The 14,642-nt window shown below is 34.9% G+C and overlaps 1 non-coding gene across 1 annotated transcript; it reads right to left on the reverse strand.

The window, feature by feature from the left end:
• Positions 1-943: 943 nt before the first annotated feature.
• On the reverse strand, positions 944-1,049 carry LOC126002352 (U6 spliceosomal RNA). The gene has a single exon (XR_007493086.1). It is a non-coding gene; the product is annotated as a U6 spliceosomal RNA (small nuclear RNA).
• Positions 1,050-14,642: the final 13,593 nt, after the last annotated feature.

Genomic DNA, 14,642 nt, shown 5'->3' on the forward strand with positions numbered 1-14,642 from the left:
GAGGGGAGGGGAGGGGAGGGGAGGGGAGGGGAGGGGAGGGGAGGGGAGGGAGAGGAGAGGAGAGGAGAGGAGAGGAGAGGAGAGGAGAGGAGAGGAGAGGAGAGGAGAGGAGAGGAGAGGAGAGGAGAGGAGAGGAGAGGAGAGGAGAGGAGAGGAGAGGAGAGGAGAGGAGAGGAGAGGAGAGGAGAGGAGAGGAGAGGAGAGGAGAGGAGAGGAGAGGAGAGGAGAGGAGAGAAGAGAAGAGAAGAGAAGAGAAGAGAAGAGAAGAGAAGAGAAGAGAAGAGAAGAGAAGAGAAGAGAAGAGAAGAGAAGAGAAAAACACACAAAGCCAACAGGTCCCCTTGGTCTCTCCCAGTTGCCAATCTCACAGCAGGGCCAGACCCCTCCCACCTGCCTTCACAGACAAAAGAATTGCCTCTCTGAGGATTTGTTTTCTGATCTAAATTGCCACTTTATGCCTTTTAATTGGTGATATTGGTCCATAAAATTTAGTGAAAAAATAAAAAATATATTTGTATATTACTTAAGTCATATATATATATATATATATATATATATATATATATATATATATATATACCTGAGAAAAAAGAATACTGACACTCTCCTCTATGAGATCAAGGTATTTATGCAACATGTCTTCAATTTTTAGTTTTTTAGAATTTTTTTTCCACTTTGTCCTTTATTTAGTACTCAGGTTCTATTTGCTTCTTGCTTTATCTTTCCAGTAGTTTTGTTTGAAAATTACCATAAAGTTTACATCTAGAATTGGAACTTTATATTCCACTTAAACCTAAAGAAAGAAAATTTCAAAGTTATTCTTTAAAATTCCAATATTATTCTCTTTCCTTCTACACCTTATTTTTTAAGTATTTTACTACGCCCAGTGGAGGCTTGTTTTTCTTTAGTAAAAGACTCTTTAACTATTAAAAAAATAAATAAAGGAAGGAAGGAATGCTTCACAAATTTGCATGTCATCTTTGTGCAAGAGCTATGCTAATTTTCTCTGTGTCATTCCAGTTTTAGTATATATGTTGTCAGAGTGACTTGCACTTTTAAGTAATTATTCTACCTCAGTGGTTCTGAACCGGGTTTATTTTCCCCAACACCACCAATCTGGAGACCTTTTTGACTACAAGAATTTTAACAGGGAGGTGTGCTACTGCCATCTAGTGAGTAAGAACCAGGAATGCAACTAAACTTCATTCTATTCCCAAAACAGTAAGACCCAAATTCTACCTAGTGTTCAGGATTGAAAACCCTACTCTGGAAGATGACTATGACTGTATCATGCAGGGCAGAAAACAGGAATCCAAAAAGTAATTACTAATATAAAGTAGATACAAGAGTTAGGACCATTTGGTTCAACTTTGAGCATAGGTTACATGTGATCTATATTGGCTGTAAAATAGAATAGAGAGGAGTCAATGATAAATATAAAGTTTTAGTCTTATTCTACCTTTTTAATTTTGTCACCTAATTCCAGTTTTCTTCACTCTTATTCTCCCTCTCCTTCCCTTTAATAGAACCCCCTCTCTGTTCCCATGTCCAGTTCCACCCTGTCTCCTCACTTCTAACAATGTCACACTGAATTTTACACCTTCCTTTTACTTAAATATTGTGCTAGACATGCCTGCTGAGTTTGCATCCAGACTGTTACAATATCACTTTATATTATATCACACCATTGATTCAGTCAGTGGCTTCCCACATCAAATCCCCAGACAGTGCTGCAGTGAGGACAGTTAAATTACTAAATCATCACTTTCATTAAGCTCCCATTCCAAATGTCCTGACTTCCAATTTTCTTCATGGATCTCCTTTCATTTTTTCACTCTGGAATTTCACTTTCTTCCTTGCCTCTAAAATGCTTTAGGAATCTCACCTATTTTAAATCTGGATCTGTTAATGCCCCTTTTAAAAATGCCTTCCATGATTGTATCCCCCCTCATACTATCTCAAAAGACTTAATGGAGATATCTATATTTTCTTTGTATGTTTACATTACTATTAATGTATAATTAATAGTTATAACTCTTAGTGTTTACTTTCATATAGAGAGGTAGGCCCCCCTGTCACTTTTTTTTTGAGTGGATGCTGTTTTGGTTCTGCTTAGCAGGAAATTCTAGTATAAAAGTCTAGCTTGGGATAAGAACTCAAGTTAAAACCAGGCCACAGAGATTGTATAGCTTGTTATTTTTACCCCAAATGCACCAATAATATAATCTGCATTATTTTTTTCTGCATAGGCACACTAAAATGGGAAAATCTTATGTATAGAAGAAAGTTCTTATCTAATAGGGATAAGAACTCATGAGTTTTATAATGCAGGGGCACCTTTCACCCTGAGCAATCGTCATGGAGACTTGACTTAGACCTCATGTGATCAGACATAAACCATCCAACCCGGATTCCTAGATCCCAACCTTAGAACTGGCACAGATCCCTGCACCAGCACCAGAAATCAAACTCCTCCCAGGGAGCCTTTAATACTGCTCTGGCACCAACTTGCACCAGGTAGATTTATATGACACCCTGACGATGAAGAAGAAGCAACAACTTGATCTAACAGCAAGTTTCCCCACCTCACCACCTAAGGGTGAGATGAAATCTGAAGACCCTCCATCCTAGGATCTGTGCAAAAACCAAGATCACTAATTAAAGAAGACTGACTATGACAACCTCAACTGAGCAAAACTTTACCTGGGACCACAAAAAAGACTTTATCCTAGGCTTTGCCCTAAGATCTGTGCATAACCAAGATCTCTAATTACAGAAGACTAACTTTGACAACCATGAGTGAGGTGAACTTTTCCTGGGACTATAAAAAAAGACCTTGGGGTTTGACAACGAACATGCCTAGCATGTTCAAGAGTAGAGACACCTTGTATCTTTTAGACCAAGGAAATGTTCTTTCTAATTTCCCCAGTATTTACTGAACCTATGCAAAAATATGCCACATATGCCCCCATTTTATTTTATTTATATTTATAGCTTCTGGATAGGGGTCACCACCTTTTTATAGAACCATAGTATATGAATCATCTTGTTCTCCCTCATATTTATATGTCTTCCTACAAACTTAGAAAAGGAAAATAAAAAAGGTGGATCAGACCCAGGAACTAAGCAGTCTCAGGAGCATTAAGTGGAAATAAAAAATGATCAGCCCTAAAAACCCAAAGTAATTAAAATGACAGTAGAATCAAAAGGCCCAAACAATAACAAGCTATACACAAAATGGACCTGTTACACTAGTAATCCAGGGGTCTAAGGGTGGAGTTATGGGATGCATGCTGGTAACTGTGGTGGAGGGAGGTCAACACTGGTGGTGGGAACAACCCTAATTTATTGTCCTATGTAACTGAAATACAACTGTCAAAAACTTATATTTTATATGTCTCAATAAAAAATTATTTTATTGTCTCATGAAAAATGTTGAACAACTCCTTCGTACCTCTACTAGTGAACTATATGATTGTTTGGTGTGCTGCTCTGAACATTATTATTTAGATGATTTTCCTGCTTACTTCAAAATATTCTGTACATTTTATGAGAAATGTTTCAAAAAACAATAGCACTTGTTTCCTTTGTGTATCTTTTCTGAGATTCTATACTACTCTTTGAGAAAAAATAATTAAATGCTTTGAAATAAATGTTGCCTTGAATCTGTCCTAAGAACATTTTGCATATGCAAAAAATTAATACACAATTGGATAAGTATTTGAACAAATAGATTTACCGGCAAAGTAAATAAAATAAGCGCCTGACAGTATCATAGTACAGAGCATGTGACCAACCCCAGATTCTATCCCTGGTATTCCATGGGCCTGTATGATAGTACAGAGCATGTGACCCACCCCAGATTCAATCCCTGGTGTTCCATATCTGCCCCTAGATACTGTCAAGAGTGATTCCTGAAAAACAACAAAAATCATTATTTAATTAGTTAAATAAACACACAACATCCGGAGAAGAAGAAATGTACCTAATGAGTGGAATGCTGAAAGTATGAAATGGAGATTATTTTGGAGGAAAGGAGTTCTTCATAAATGGATAGGCATCACATTACTCCTCAGTTTAGGTATCATCTAGTTCAAATTGTTCAGGGACTGATAATAGAACCAAAGCCCCACTGGTAGTTTTATTAAACAAGGACATAGCAACAGCAATGGAGCTACCTCCCAAAATTGTCAAAGAAGAAAGTGGCAGAGACAGCAGCATCTTGTAATAGGTTCTGATGAGTCTTCAGAAACCCCAGTGACAGAGCTTGCAGCCACCAGGAAGACCTCCAGATCAAAGAGAACAATGGATTTATCTTGACCCTAACAGTGAGACTTTTTCAAAGCCCGAGACTGTGACTCTGAGACCTAATGAACTCCCTGCCTGCTCCCTTGTCCTTCTGCTCTTGAGAGTTGTCTTCCTTTTCCCAGCCAAGACGATTGCCGAGTTAGCAAGTACATGAATCTTCTCATATATCAGTTTTGGTTTTAGACCATACAGAGCAGTTCTCAAAGGCTACTTCCTGTGTGTTGCCAGGGTCACTCTGGAGATTCGCAGGGGCTAGTGCATTGGAATTGAATTTAGGCCTCCTGCTTGCAAAGCATGCACTCGCCCACTGTATTATTTGTTAAATCTTCTGTGTTAATCTTATGGATGTTGAGGAGGTGTTTCTCTGCATTAAATTGACTACTGAAAACTGTATGGGCACATCAACCAAGGTAACATTACAAACAGTCTGCTGTATTCTTTTTCAGCAAGTGCTCAATATTTGCTTTAGAACCAAGGCTTTAGATTTTAGCAATAAAGCCTCAGGTTATATACGGTCATTCTCCCCAATAGGTAACATCCAGCATCACACAGAGATAAACATAGAGCAGTCCTTTCACCACCTAGGTAATCTTTTAGCTTTTAGACCTCTGTTATTTCTCTGATCTCATTTCCTGCTAAGCCTATTACCCCCTTTGCTCCAGTCACCCCACTTGTGATCCCCAATCATGCCTACTCTTAAGGTTTATTTGCTACCACCATCACCACAAAAAAATTCACTGTAGCTCCCTTTAGCCAGCCCTAATGATTTTATCTCAGGTATCCCCTACCACTACCTCTTGTCTTATTTCTCTTCATGGCATTTAGCACCATGTCTCATGGAATGTAATATACTTATTAGTATTTACTATGTTTTTCCTCTCTGATATTTTTATGTATTCTTCTCCCTCCACTAATTATTAGCTGTATAGGGGGAGGATTTGTGTCTGAGTTCTTTCCTATACTCTCAGCATCCAGAACAAAATCCAGTAGGTTCTCTGTAAATGGTTATCAAGTAGTTGACTGCAAATTTAGGACCTGTGACATGCTTATGTATTTGCACTCACGTGCAAACATAAATGCTTGTACATATAAATATAAATTGGGATTATTGCTTCATCAATAGAAGATAGTCTTTAAAAACCTCTCATTAGGGCCAGTGCAATAGCATAGAGGTAGAGCATTTTTCCTGCACATGGCTGACCTGAGTTTGATCCCTGGCATCTTATTTGGTCCTCCAAGCCTGCCAGGAGTAATTTCTGAGCTCAGGACAGGAGTAACCCCTGAGCACTGCCAGATGTGCCCCCAAAAGAAAACAAATAAACCTCTCATTTTCCCCTATTACTGGCTTTGTGATGAATTTGTTCTTTTCTATATAGGCTATGGAAATTATATCTGCACAAAGGAAAAGTGATCAAGTAAAAACAATGAATTCATTTCTATAGACAGCCTCTACTCCTAAAATGTCTGAGTTTCCCCCACATGTACTCCCATCCCTAACTTAGCAAAACCTGAAGTCTCAACCCTTTGCAAATAGAAAACCAAATAACATTCCCATCTACTTGATAAAAAGAAATAACTGGCTTTATCTATGATAGGATATGGAATTGACTTTTATGCATTAGTCATTCAACCTTGAATTGAATTTTGACAGGCTCTGCAGTGTATTAAATTGCTCCCGCAAGGATGAGAAATGTACATTCCTTATTAAATGTGTAACAGAACTCAATAATGCCTATCATTTTCCACTACAGAGATGAACTTGAATTAAAGCAGAATTAATTCAGCTAACTTAAGCAGAAGTCTAATACCAAGTTTATTTTAGTTTAGGTATAAGACAAATAAATCAAATTCTTGTGCAAAGCTCTGTAGCAGTTCAAACAATAATCTTAGATTCAAAATGATAGCTAGTAATATGTCAAAACTAAGAATTTTATAATTCCTGTATAGCCTACAAGTTAAAAAGAAACTATATTTTAGAACATATAGTTCCAAAATTACCTTGTCCATAGGACATCTCTGTTTTATATTCATAGCAAAGTGCACAACTGAGTCATATGTTTATCTTCCCAAGCATTTCTTGGTCTTATGACTCCCTGAAACCTACTACCTGACTATCTCAATCCTGAAAGATTCAAGAGATAAATTTCCTAAAAATACATGAAGCAAACTGAGATAAATAATTTTCTAATCTCCCTGATTTGATAATGTAATTTGATAATGAAAATAACTATGCACATATATACTCTTCTATGATCAGTGTTCTTATAACAAAGTATACTTTAATTGGTATAGAAAGTAAAGTGGTTTAGCAAAAGTCCCCTAAATGATGCTGAGCTTAAAGTTTCATTTCAAAGGCCTTCAGGCTGAAACCCTACTTGGTAAGATAATCAGTTCTGCTCAGACAGCTCCAGAAGCCCCACCATTGTTTCAATCTGCATCATAGTTCCTCAAACTAGCATCAGCACAATTTCTTGCCAATTTGACCCAAAAAGACATACATCCTATGTCTTTGCCACCTAAGTTCTTAGAATTCTACCCTTTACAGAATAGGATTATAATATATATATATATATATATATATATATATATATATATATATATATATATATTACCTCTATCTGACTGATTTAGAACAGCTCAGGTTGATTCACATTATTTATATATATTTTTATGTGATTGGTTTAGAATATTTTATATGCCATTTAATTTCTCCCAAAACCTGAGTACATGTTTCCTCTTACCTTCTTTCATGACAAACTAATCTATATAAAGGAGAAGTTTCCCACCTGAAGCTGTCCATATAAAAAGTGTCTCTAAGAATGTCAAACAAGTCTCTCCCTTTGGCAGTCTGACCAGTGTACTCTCTTTCAATAAACTGACTTTGCTCTACTAAACCACTTAACTCTCCTGGTAAATTCTTTTACCACCCAATAACTGGGGTCTGGATTCAAGAATCTCCTTATTCTTGAAAAAAATGCTAGCAAATATGTGGTTTAAGGGTAAACAAGTTCAGTGGTTTTATGTTTTCCTTTGCTGATGCAAATATTTTTACTTTATAGCCCTATATCCTGAATCTATAAATACTAAGCTCCTCCTCAAACTTCTATTGTTTTCCTCTTAGGTGATTCACTTAAATTCTTTAATGAACCACTGTTTAATATATATCTTTAGGTGTTCTTTTCATCTCTCTTTATATATCTAATTATGCCTTTTTTTCTATAGGATTGTTCAAGGAAATGATTCACAATAGTCCACACCCCCAAGATAGTCAATCTTCAGTATGCCTTCTATTAACTATCACTGTACATTATAGCTTCCTATTTATAGATTTTATTCTAGTTTCATCATTATTATATTGATATATCATAACATTCCCCATCACATACAGAGTAATGATGTATCCCTTTACTATCATTCATGAACCTTACTTAATCAGATGACCTATTGTCCAGAACTGGACTAGGGAAATAATTTAAAATCACACACTTTTGTAATTTTAGGACCCTACTTTCCCTTATTTGGAGTATGTAATTCCACCAAAGCAGCACAATTTTCACATTTCCCCAGCTGTTCAGCACCTTCACACTTTTAACTCATCTTTAACTAAGATACTAGTCTACAATTTGGATCCTTGTCTTTCTTTTTCTCCTACTCAACTCAAAAATTGGTCAGTTTTGTGTCCTATTCTCTCTGTGGCCTGCTTTCTGATAAATGAAATAACCCATGTTCTGCCTTGAATACTTAACTTTCTGCTTTTCTCTATGGATTTTTGATTGCTTATTTCTATTCTGCAAAAGCCTGTGTTCGCTCTTGAACACAAACTTCTGTTTCTCTACCTTCATTCATTCCTAGATAAATTTAAATAAAACTATGTTGCTTCAGGAAAAAAACTGAGTCTAAAAACTCTATTCACACACACTCTATTCACACAAACATTTTTAGATGCTACGTCTAAGCAGCAAAGTGTTCCTTAGGGAATGAGAGGGACACAGAGACAGAATGATAGAGATAGAGAAACAAATTTGAAAATACCAAATGAGAGAGGTCTTTCAAAATATAACCTCTGGGCCAGAGCAATAGTACAGTGGGTAGGGCATTTGCCTTGCCAACCTGGGTTTTATTCCCAGCATCCCATATGGTTCCCCAAACCTGCCAAGAGTGATTTATGAGCTCAGAGTCAAGAATAACCCCATCCCCTGAGTGCTGCCAGGTATGGTCCCAAAACAAAAAAACAAAACAACAATAATAAAAAAAACCTTCGGAAACAAATGAGCCAGGAGAGAGAAACACATGGAAGACCCTCTTTGTTGAGGGAAAGGTAGCATATATGACCACTGTGAGAAACAGTGCTTTGCTGCTCACAAAGTTAACCATAGCCTCAACTTATGACCCAGCAATACCATTCGGAATATACTTGCCTCTATGTATTAGTAATAAAATATTTGTTCACAAAAAATATAAAAGTTTAAAGTAATTCTGCTAATGATCACTAAAATATTTCAAAAATATATCAAGAATACAACCAAACTGTGTGATATTTGGATAGTAAAATACTACTGAGCAATAAGAAAGAACAAATTATGAGTACCAATTGTCGAATTAAGATATCTATAAAAAAAAACATTATGCTGAATTAAGACATCCATGAAAAAGTATTGTAATTCTGTAAATCCATACTTAACACATTCTAGAAAAGGCAAAAGTAATTAAAATGATAAAAAAGCATTACAGTAGTAAGAATTATCAGATGTCATGGAAATCACCCTGTTGGTTTTGATAGTCCTTACATAGTATGCATTTGCTAAAATTCCTTAATGACACACTTAAATTTTCCATTTTATTGCAATAAGTTATATGTCAGTAATAATGTAGTTATTTTAAATAGAATAAAATTAAGCATAGCTAGCTGTATGGTTAAATTTTCTCCAGGTTCCAATTATCAAGATTATCAATTTAGATATTCAGAAATATATTATTAACAGTGAATATGTGATAATGGGTGAAAGTCAGCACCAAATTCATTCAGATTTTACATTAAACTATAAATCTATTCTGATACTATAGATGCAAATACAAAGGTCATTATTTTTTATTAACTCTCTGGATATACTTATGAGATGATAACTTCCCACTGAATTCTCAATTACTGAACTTTGACCAGTTGTTCGAATCAAAATCTACTATATCTACACTCAACATAACTATTGCCTGATCCATTATACCCTTTAAACACTATTTTTTAAACTCTCTAACCCCTACAAGATAGTTTTCTTAGTCCAACTATTACAGAACTTGTTTTTCACTTAGTAGGTATGTCTGCTTGTAACTTTCAGTACCTCTATGTCCTTTCCATTATACTTAAGAAAGTTCTATTTCCTGTTCATTCCCTGAGACAACAGCCATTTCTTCTGTATCAAAGTTCTATTAAATTCTAATCAAAGGCCATGACATCTAAATCTACGTAGCACCTTCTTCCACCCTGTTTCATTTCCCAATTATTTCTCCCTAATGCTCCACTATAGATTGCTTTATTAAAGACATAAATCATTTATTTTTTTAAAATCAATGAACCTGAAGATTATTGTGGTGTCCTTGGCACTTTGCCACAATGATCTCATTTTAATATGCAATTCATAACCAATTTAGCCAATAATAGAAATAATAGAAGATTTCAAAAGGCTATAAATTAGAAACTATGAAGTCATTCAGATCTTCAACATGTCTTAAAAGTTTCCTCAAAAAGTTACTCCATCATATAGGATTAGGGGAAGATGGGTAAATTACATACCTATGCAAAACAGAAACTCTGATTCATGTATACCTTACATACATATAAAGAGCTTTTACAAAACACTTATAAAATGTCTACTCTCACTCATTGACCTCCAACACTCTTCCAATTTGATTGTAAAGAAAAAAATGCCATAGGCAAGAATACTTGTGAGAGATCTCATCTCAGAGCTGAGTCTCAGAGGGATATTTTTCTTTTCTGGGTTGGCTGCTTTATAAGAAGTGCAGGTGATCCCAGGCTATTCATCTTTATTTCCTAAGTACTCAGAGATCAGAAGAGATGAGAATTGATTAATGTTCACTATGAAAAGTTCAATAACTGTTTAATCACAGCTTGGAAATAAAGCAATGCTTCTGATCTTTTACAAATTAATTTAATGTTGCATTAAAAATAAAATAGGCTCTAAATTGTGCTGTGCAGGGATAATCAATGGCTCATTATCTTTGCTTCTAGCAAAATGCAATGATTCTTTTAAAGCCATTAATGAGCAATATTGGGCAGTACACAACTACAAATGTGTTCAAGTATTATTGATCCTACATCTATAAAACTAATCTCATCTGGGCAGAATTTATGAGCAATAATAATGCAAACTGTTTCATAGCCCATACTAAAAAAATATATGGAAAAAGCTCACATGCATGAGGCAAGTTTATAAGATCACTGAGGAGGAACAATTTCTGAGCCTTTATTATATTATTCTGCCAGTATATCATGGTACTTAATCATTGTTAAATATAAATACAATAGAAAGAGATCATCAATGATGACCAATAAAATGCTAACAAAGTAATTCCATATAACCAAGACATTATGGTAATACTTTAATTTGGATTAATGTTACCACTTTCCTTAGACATTACTAGGATATTATACACAAATTATCTATAAAACTACTTTTATATTATTTTATATTTTTGACATAATGCTGACAAATACTCTGCTACTGAAACAAAAACATTGAGTTAGCAGATTGTTTTTATTGTTAAACTTTGTAAAATATGTGTTTAACTTCCTCTCCAGTACATCCTAAAATAAAAGTCCAAAATATTGGGGTCAAGTTTGTGAATTAGAGAAAGTATCTGAGTCTTGGACTTTGTTTCTCCTATGTCAGAGGGTAGGAAACAGGGTAAACATAATTCTTATAACATTTTCAGGAGAGAATGGTGGTAAACAAAGAAATTTTCACCAAAAGGAAGATGGAAAATACGGATTTAACTCTAACATACCAGATTGTCATATCCTATTTTTTCTTTATTTTGTTTCTTTTTTGTATATGTAAATGTGTGATACTAGACATGAACTGAGAACCTCATATATATACAAGGCAAGTGCACTATGCGTGACCCAAAGCCTAAAAGAAAATAAAAAATACAAGTAGAAAATTAAAGGAAAGACAAGGGAAGAGAAGGAAAATACAAGAAAAGAAAAGGGGAAAAGGTAGAAAGAAATTTTTCAGACCAGTTACTTTCCACTAGTTTTAAAAAACTTCACCAACTTTATTGAATCAATTTCTGACATACAAAGATTTAACTTCCTTCTTTTTCTACCTACTGTCTTTCAAAGAGGGGGAAATAACACTCGAAATAAAAGCAATGTGCTAAAATTGTCCAAATGTGTCGTCTTTATAAGTCATATCTTGAAATTTCAAACATCTAATCATATTGCACCTTCAGAGGTTCAGAATTGCAGCTGTTAACCATGACAGTGCATGGACTAGAAATCTCATGAAGAGAAAAAATAGGATTTTCCTCTTAGCCTTTCAGGCTTTAACATGCATGTAAGTGACACATTCCAATCTAAAGTGATAAAAAAGAGAATGATAAATTTTATACAATTTCCTTGTACAGGGCTTAATTTTAAAAGAAAACTCTTGCTATATATAAGAAAGTATGATTTTAAAATAGAAGCATAAAAAAATCACTCCCAGCCTTTCTTCAAAAGGACCGTTAAACTTTTCATTTGTCAAACTGCCAAGCAGTGTGGCAGAGTCAGGTCAGGTCACACTCAGTCATACTTGGCAAGTGTAAATCTGAAAACAACTACATTTCTCAGAAATAGTAAAAAGGGAAGTAAATCCAGAATGAGAATGAGAAACCAAAATCAGAACTTATATCTTAGTCAAGACAATAAGTCCAAAGGAAAAACATGGTGTCAATATGATCAACCAGGAAGAGATGGTACAGTATACTTTCTTCATCACTGCAAAATTAAAAAAAAATTAAATACAGAATCCTATTGGAAAAGTCACAGGATAATTCAACAATTATCTTTAGAAAAAGAATCCAGCTACTGAATAAAAAGTAACAGACTAGGTCCTGGAGAGAGAATACAACAATTAATGCTCTTGACTTACACACAGTCAATCAGGGTTTAATTCCTGGTATCACATATGATCCCCCAACGCCTGCCACAAGTGAATCCTGAGTGAAGAATAAGGGTGTTAACATTGATCATCACTGCCTGTGGACCCAAAATAAACAACAAAGGGAATAGCCCTTAACCAAAAGCTATGAAAATACACCCTGCCATAGAAAAGGGCAGGGCAGTGCCTTAGACCTATAGGCTAGAAGGAATTTCTGAGCTGCTGAGATACACATGGTAAATTATCCTGAAAAGGGGAAGTTTGAGACAAAAACACCAACCTATTGTTACAAAATATATGATCAGGAGGCAAAAAACTATTCAGATATTCAGGAAGATATCCAAGAACCTGAATTTGGAGCAGACTGTACATTAGTGGCATCTTGAAAGCTACAAGGAATAACATCTGATTGTTCTTTGACCAAGAAGGCATAACTATATTTCACTTTCAGGAAGGTCTATTTAATTCATGCCTGTAAAGAGAATTTTTTAAAAAGCAGAATTAAATTGAACTTTAGAATGTCATATATAGTAAAGGAATACCCTGAATTAGTCAAAAAGAGCAAAAATATATTCCTTTTGGAAAAATTTTTGAGAAGTTACCTCTCAAAGCATGTTTCTGAGGCTGTAAATCTCTGAGGGTTCTACTAGAATAGAGAAAGGATATCAACTTTCTATTTTCCACAATAAGAGAAGGTTTCCAGTGGTAATTCATTGGGTAATTGGCTTTCTTCCAACTTCTGCACTGAGTGTCTGCTCTTCCATATGTATGCATCAGGCACTGTCTACTCCACCTGTATTGAGAGACAGGTGCCATCTGCCTCACTCACCTTGTGACCCATCAACTGCTACCTAGACAATAAAAATTTCCATGTCATCCAAAGACCTCAGCTCATTAATAGCCTGTCTGCTCATCCAGTCATTCACCTCCACAGGAAGTGAGAACAAAGTGGGAAAGGCCTAAATGAATGAACTCATATATAATTAAGTAGGATGATTTTAGAGTACTGATAGTAATTTTGTACTAAAATTATAAATGCTCATTTTGGATTTAGGAGTTGAGAACTAATAGAAAAGATCTTCTCAATCTTAAATTTTTTATAATAATAAACTCTTGTGATAACTACATCACTTGTACATCTCTAAAGGCTTTGATCAAATAAGATTTTATCATTGTAACAGAAAACTACTTAAAATAAAAGACCTCAACACCAAGAATGCCTATACTGTTTTTCTTCTTTATTTTAATCCACAATACTTATAGTCAGTTAATACACATTCTAATTACCATTTTTAATTATTATCAATTACCAATAAATATTACCAATTCTAATTCTCTTTTAATGTCTCATTTCCTCTAATACAATGTAAAATTCTTGAATATGTATCACCAACAATCAAAATAGCAAAGTGTGGGCCCGGAGAGATAGCACAGTGGCGTTTGCCTTGCAAGCAGCCGATCCAGGACCAAAGGTGGTTGGTGTCCCATATGGTCCCCCGTGCCTGCCAGGAGCTATTTCTGAGCAGACAGCCAGGAGTAACCCCTGAGCAATGCCGGGTGTGGCCCAAAAACCAAAAAAAAAAAAAATAGCAAAGTGTGATAGTTACTAATTTTGATGACTAATTTGTACTTATATATATATATATATATATAGCATCTTAAAGTTTTATCTCCACATACTAATTCCACTATTTTACGAGCACTTAAAATAAAGCTATCACAATGATAAATGCAATAAAAATAAATAATATCAATGAATTAATTACTCATTGACTTTACTCTCTCTACAGGCATGAGAGAATGAGGAAAGTAAATTAACCATCTGGGTTGAAATATAGTACTTGTGATTTATGTTTACTGAATGGTTATCATGAATATTCTATGCTATCTTTACTTTCATAATTACTGTCACAGTGAAAATGTCTATCCTCAATGTAGTAACTTTAGAATGCAGTTGAAATTTGTGAATTTGTTTTTATATGATTATTCTAAAGAAATAAAATATTAGCTCAAATGTATAATGAATGAGCTGCCAAGGTTCTGGTACAATTATACATTCTATTCTCTTAAATCAGTTATTTGGCAAGTGGATGCTAATAGAAAGAAAGAACGAATGGTCAAGACTCTGAAATGCAAAGTGAGTTTATTTGATAGCATAGAATGGTGGCTTATATGAGG

This window comes from Suncus etruscus, chromosome 2, assembly GCF_024139225.1.
Source record: "Suncus etruscus isolate mSunEtr1 chromosome 2, mSunEtr1.pri.cur, whole genome shotgun sequence".
Taxonomy (NCBI): Eukaryota; Metazoa; Chordata; class Mammalia; order Eulipotyphla; family Soricidae; genus Suncus; species Suncus etruscus.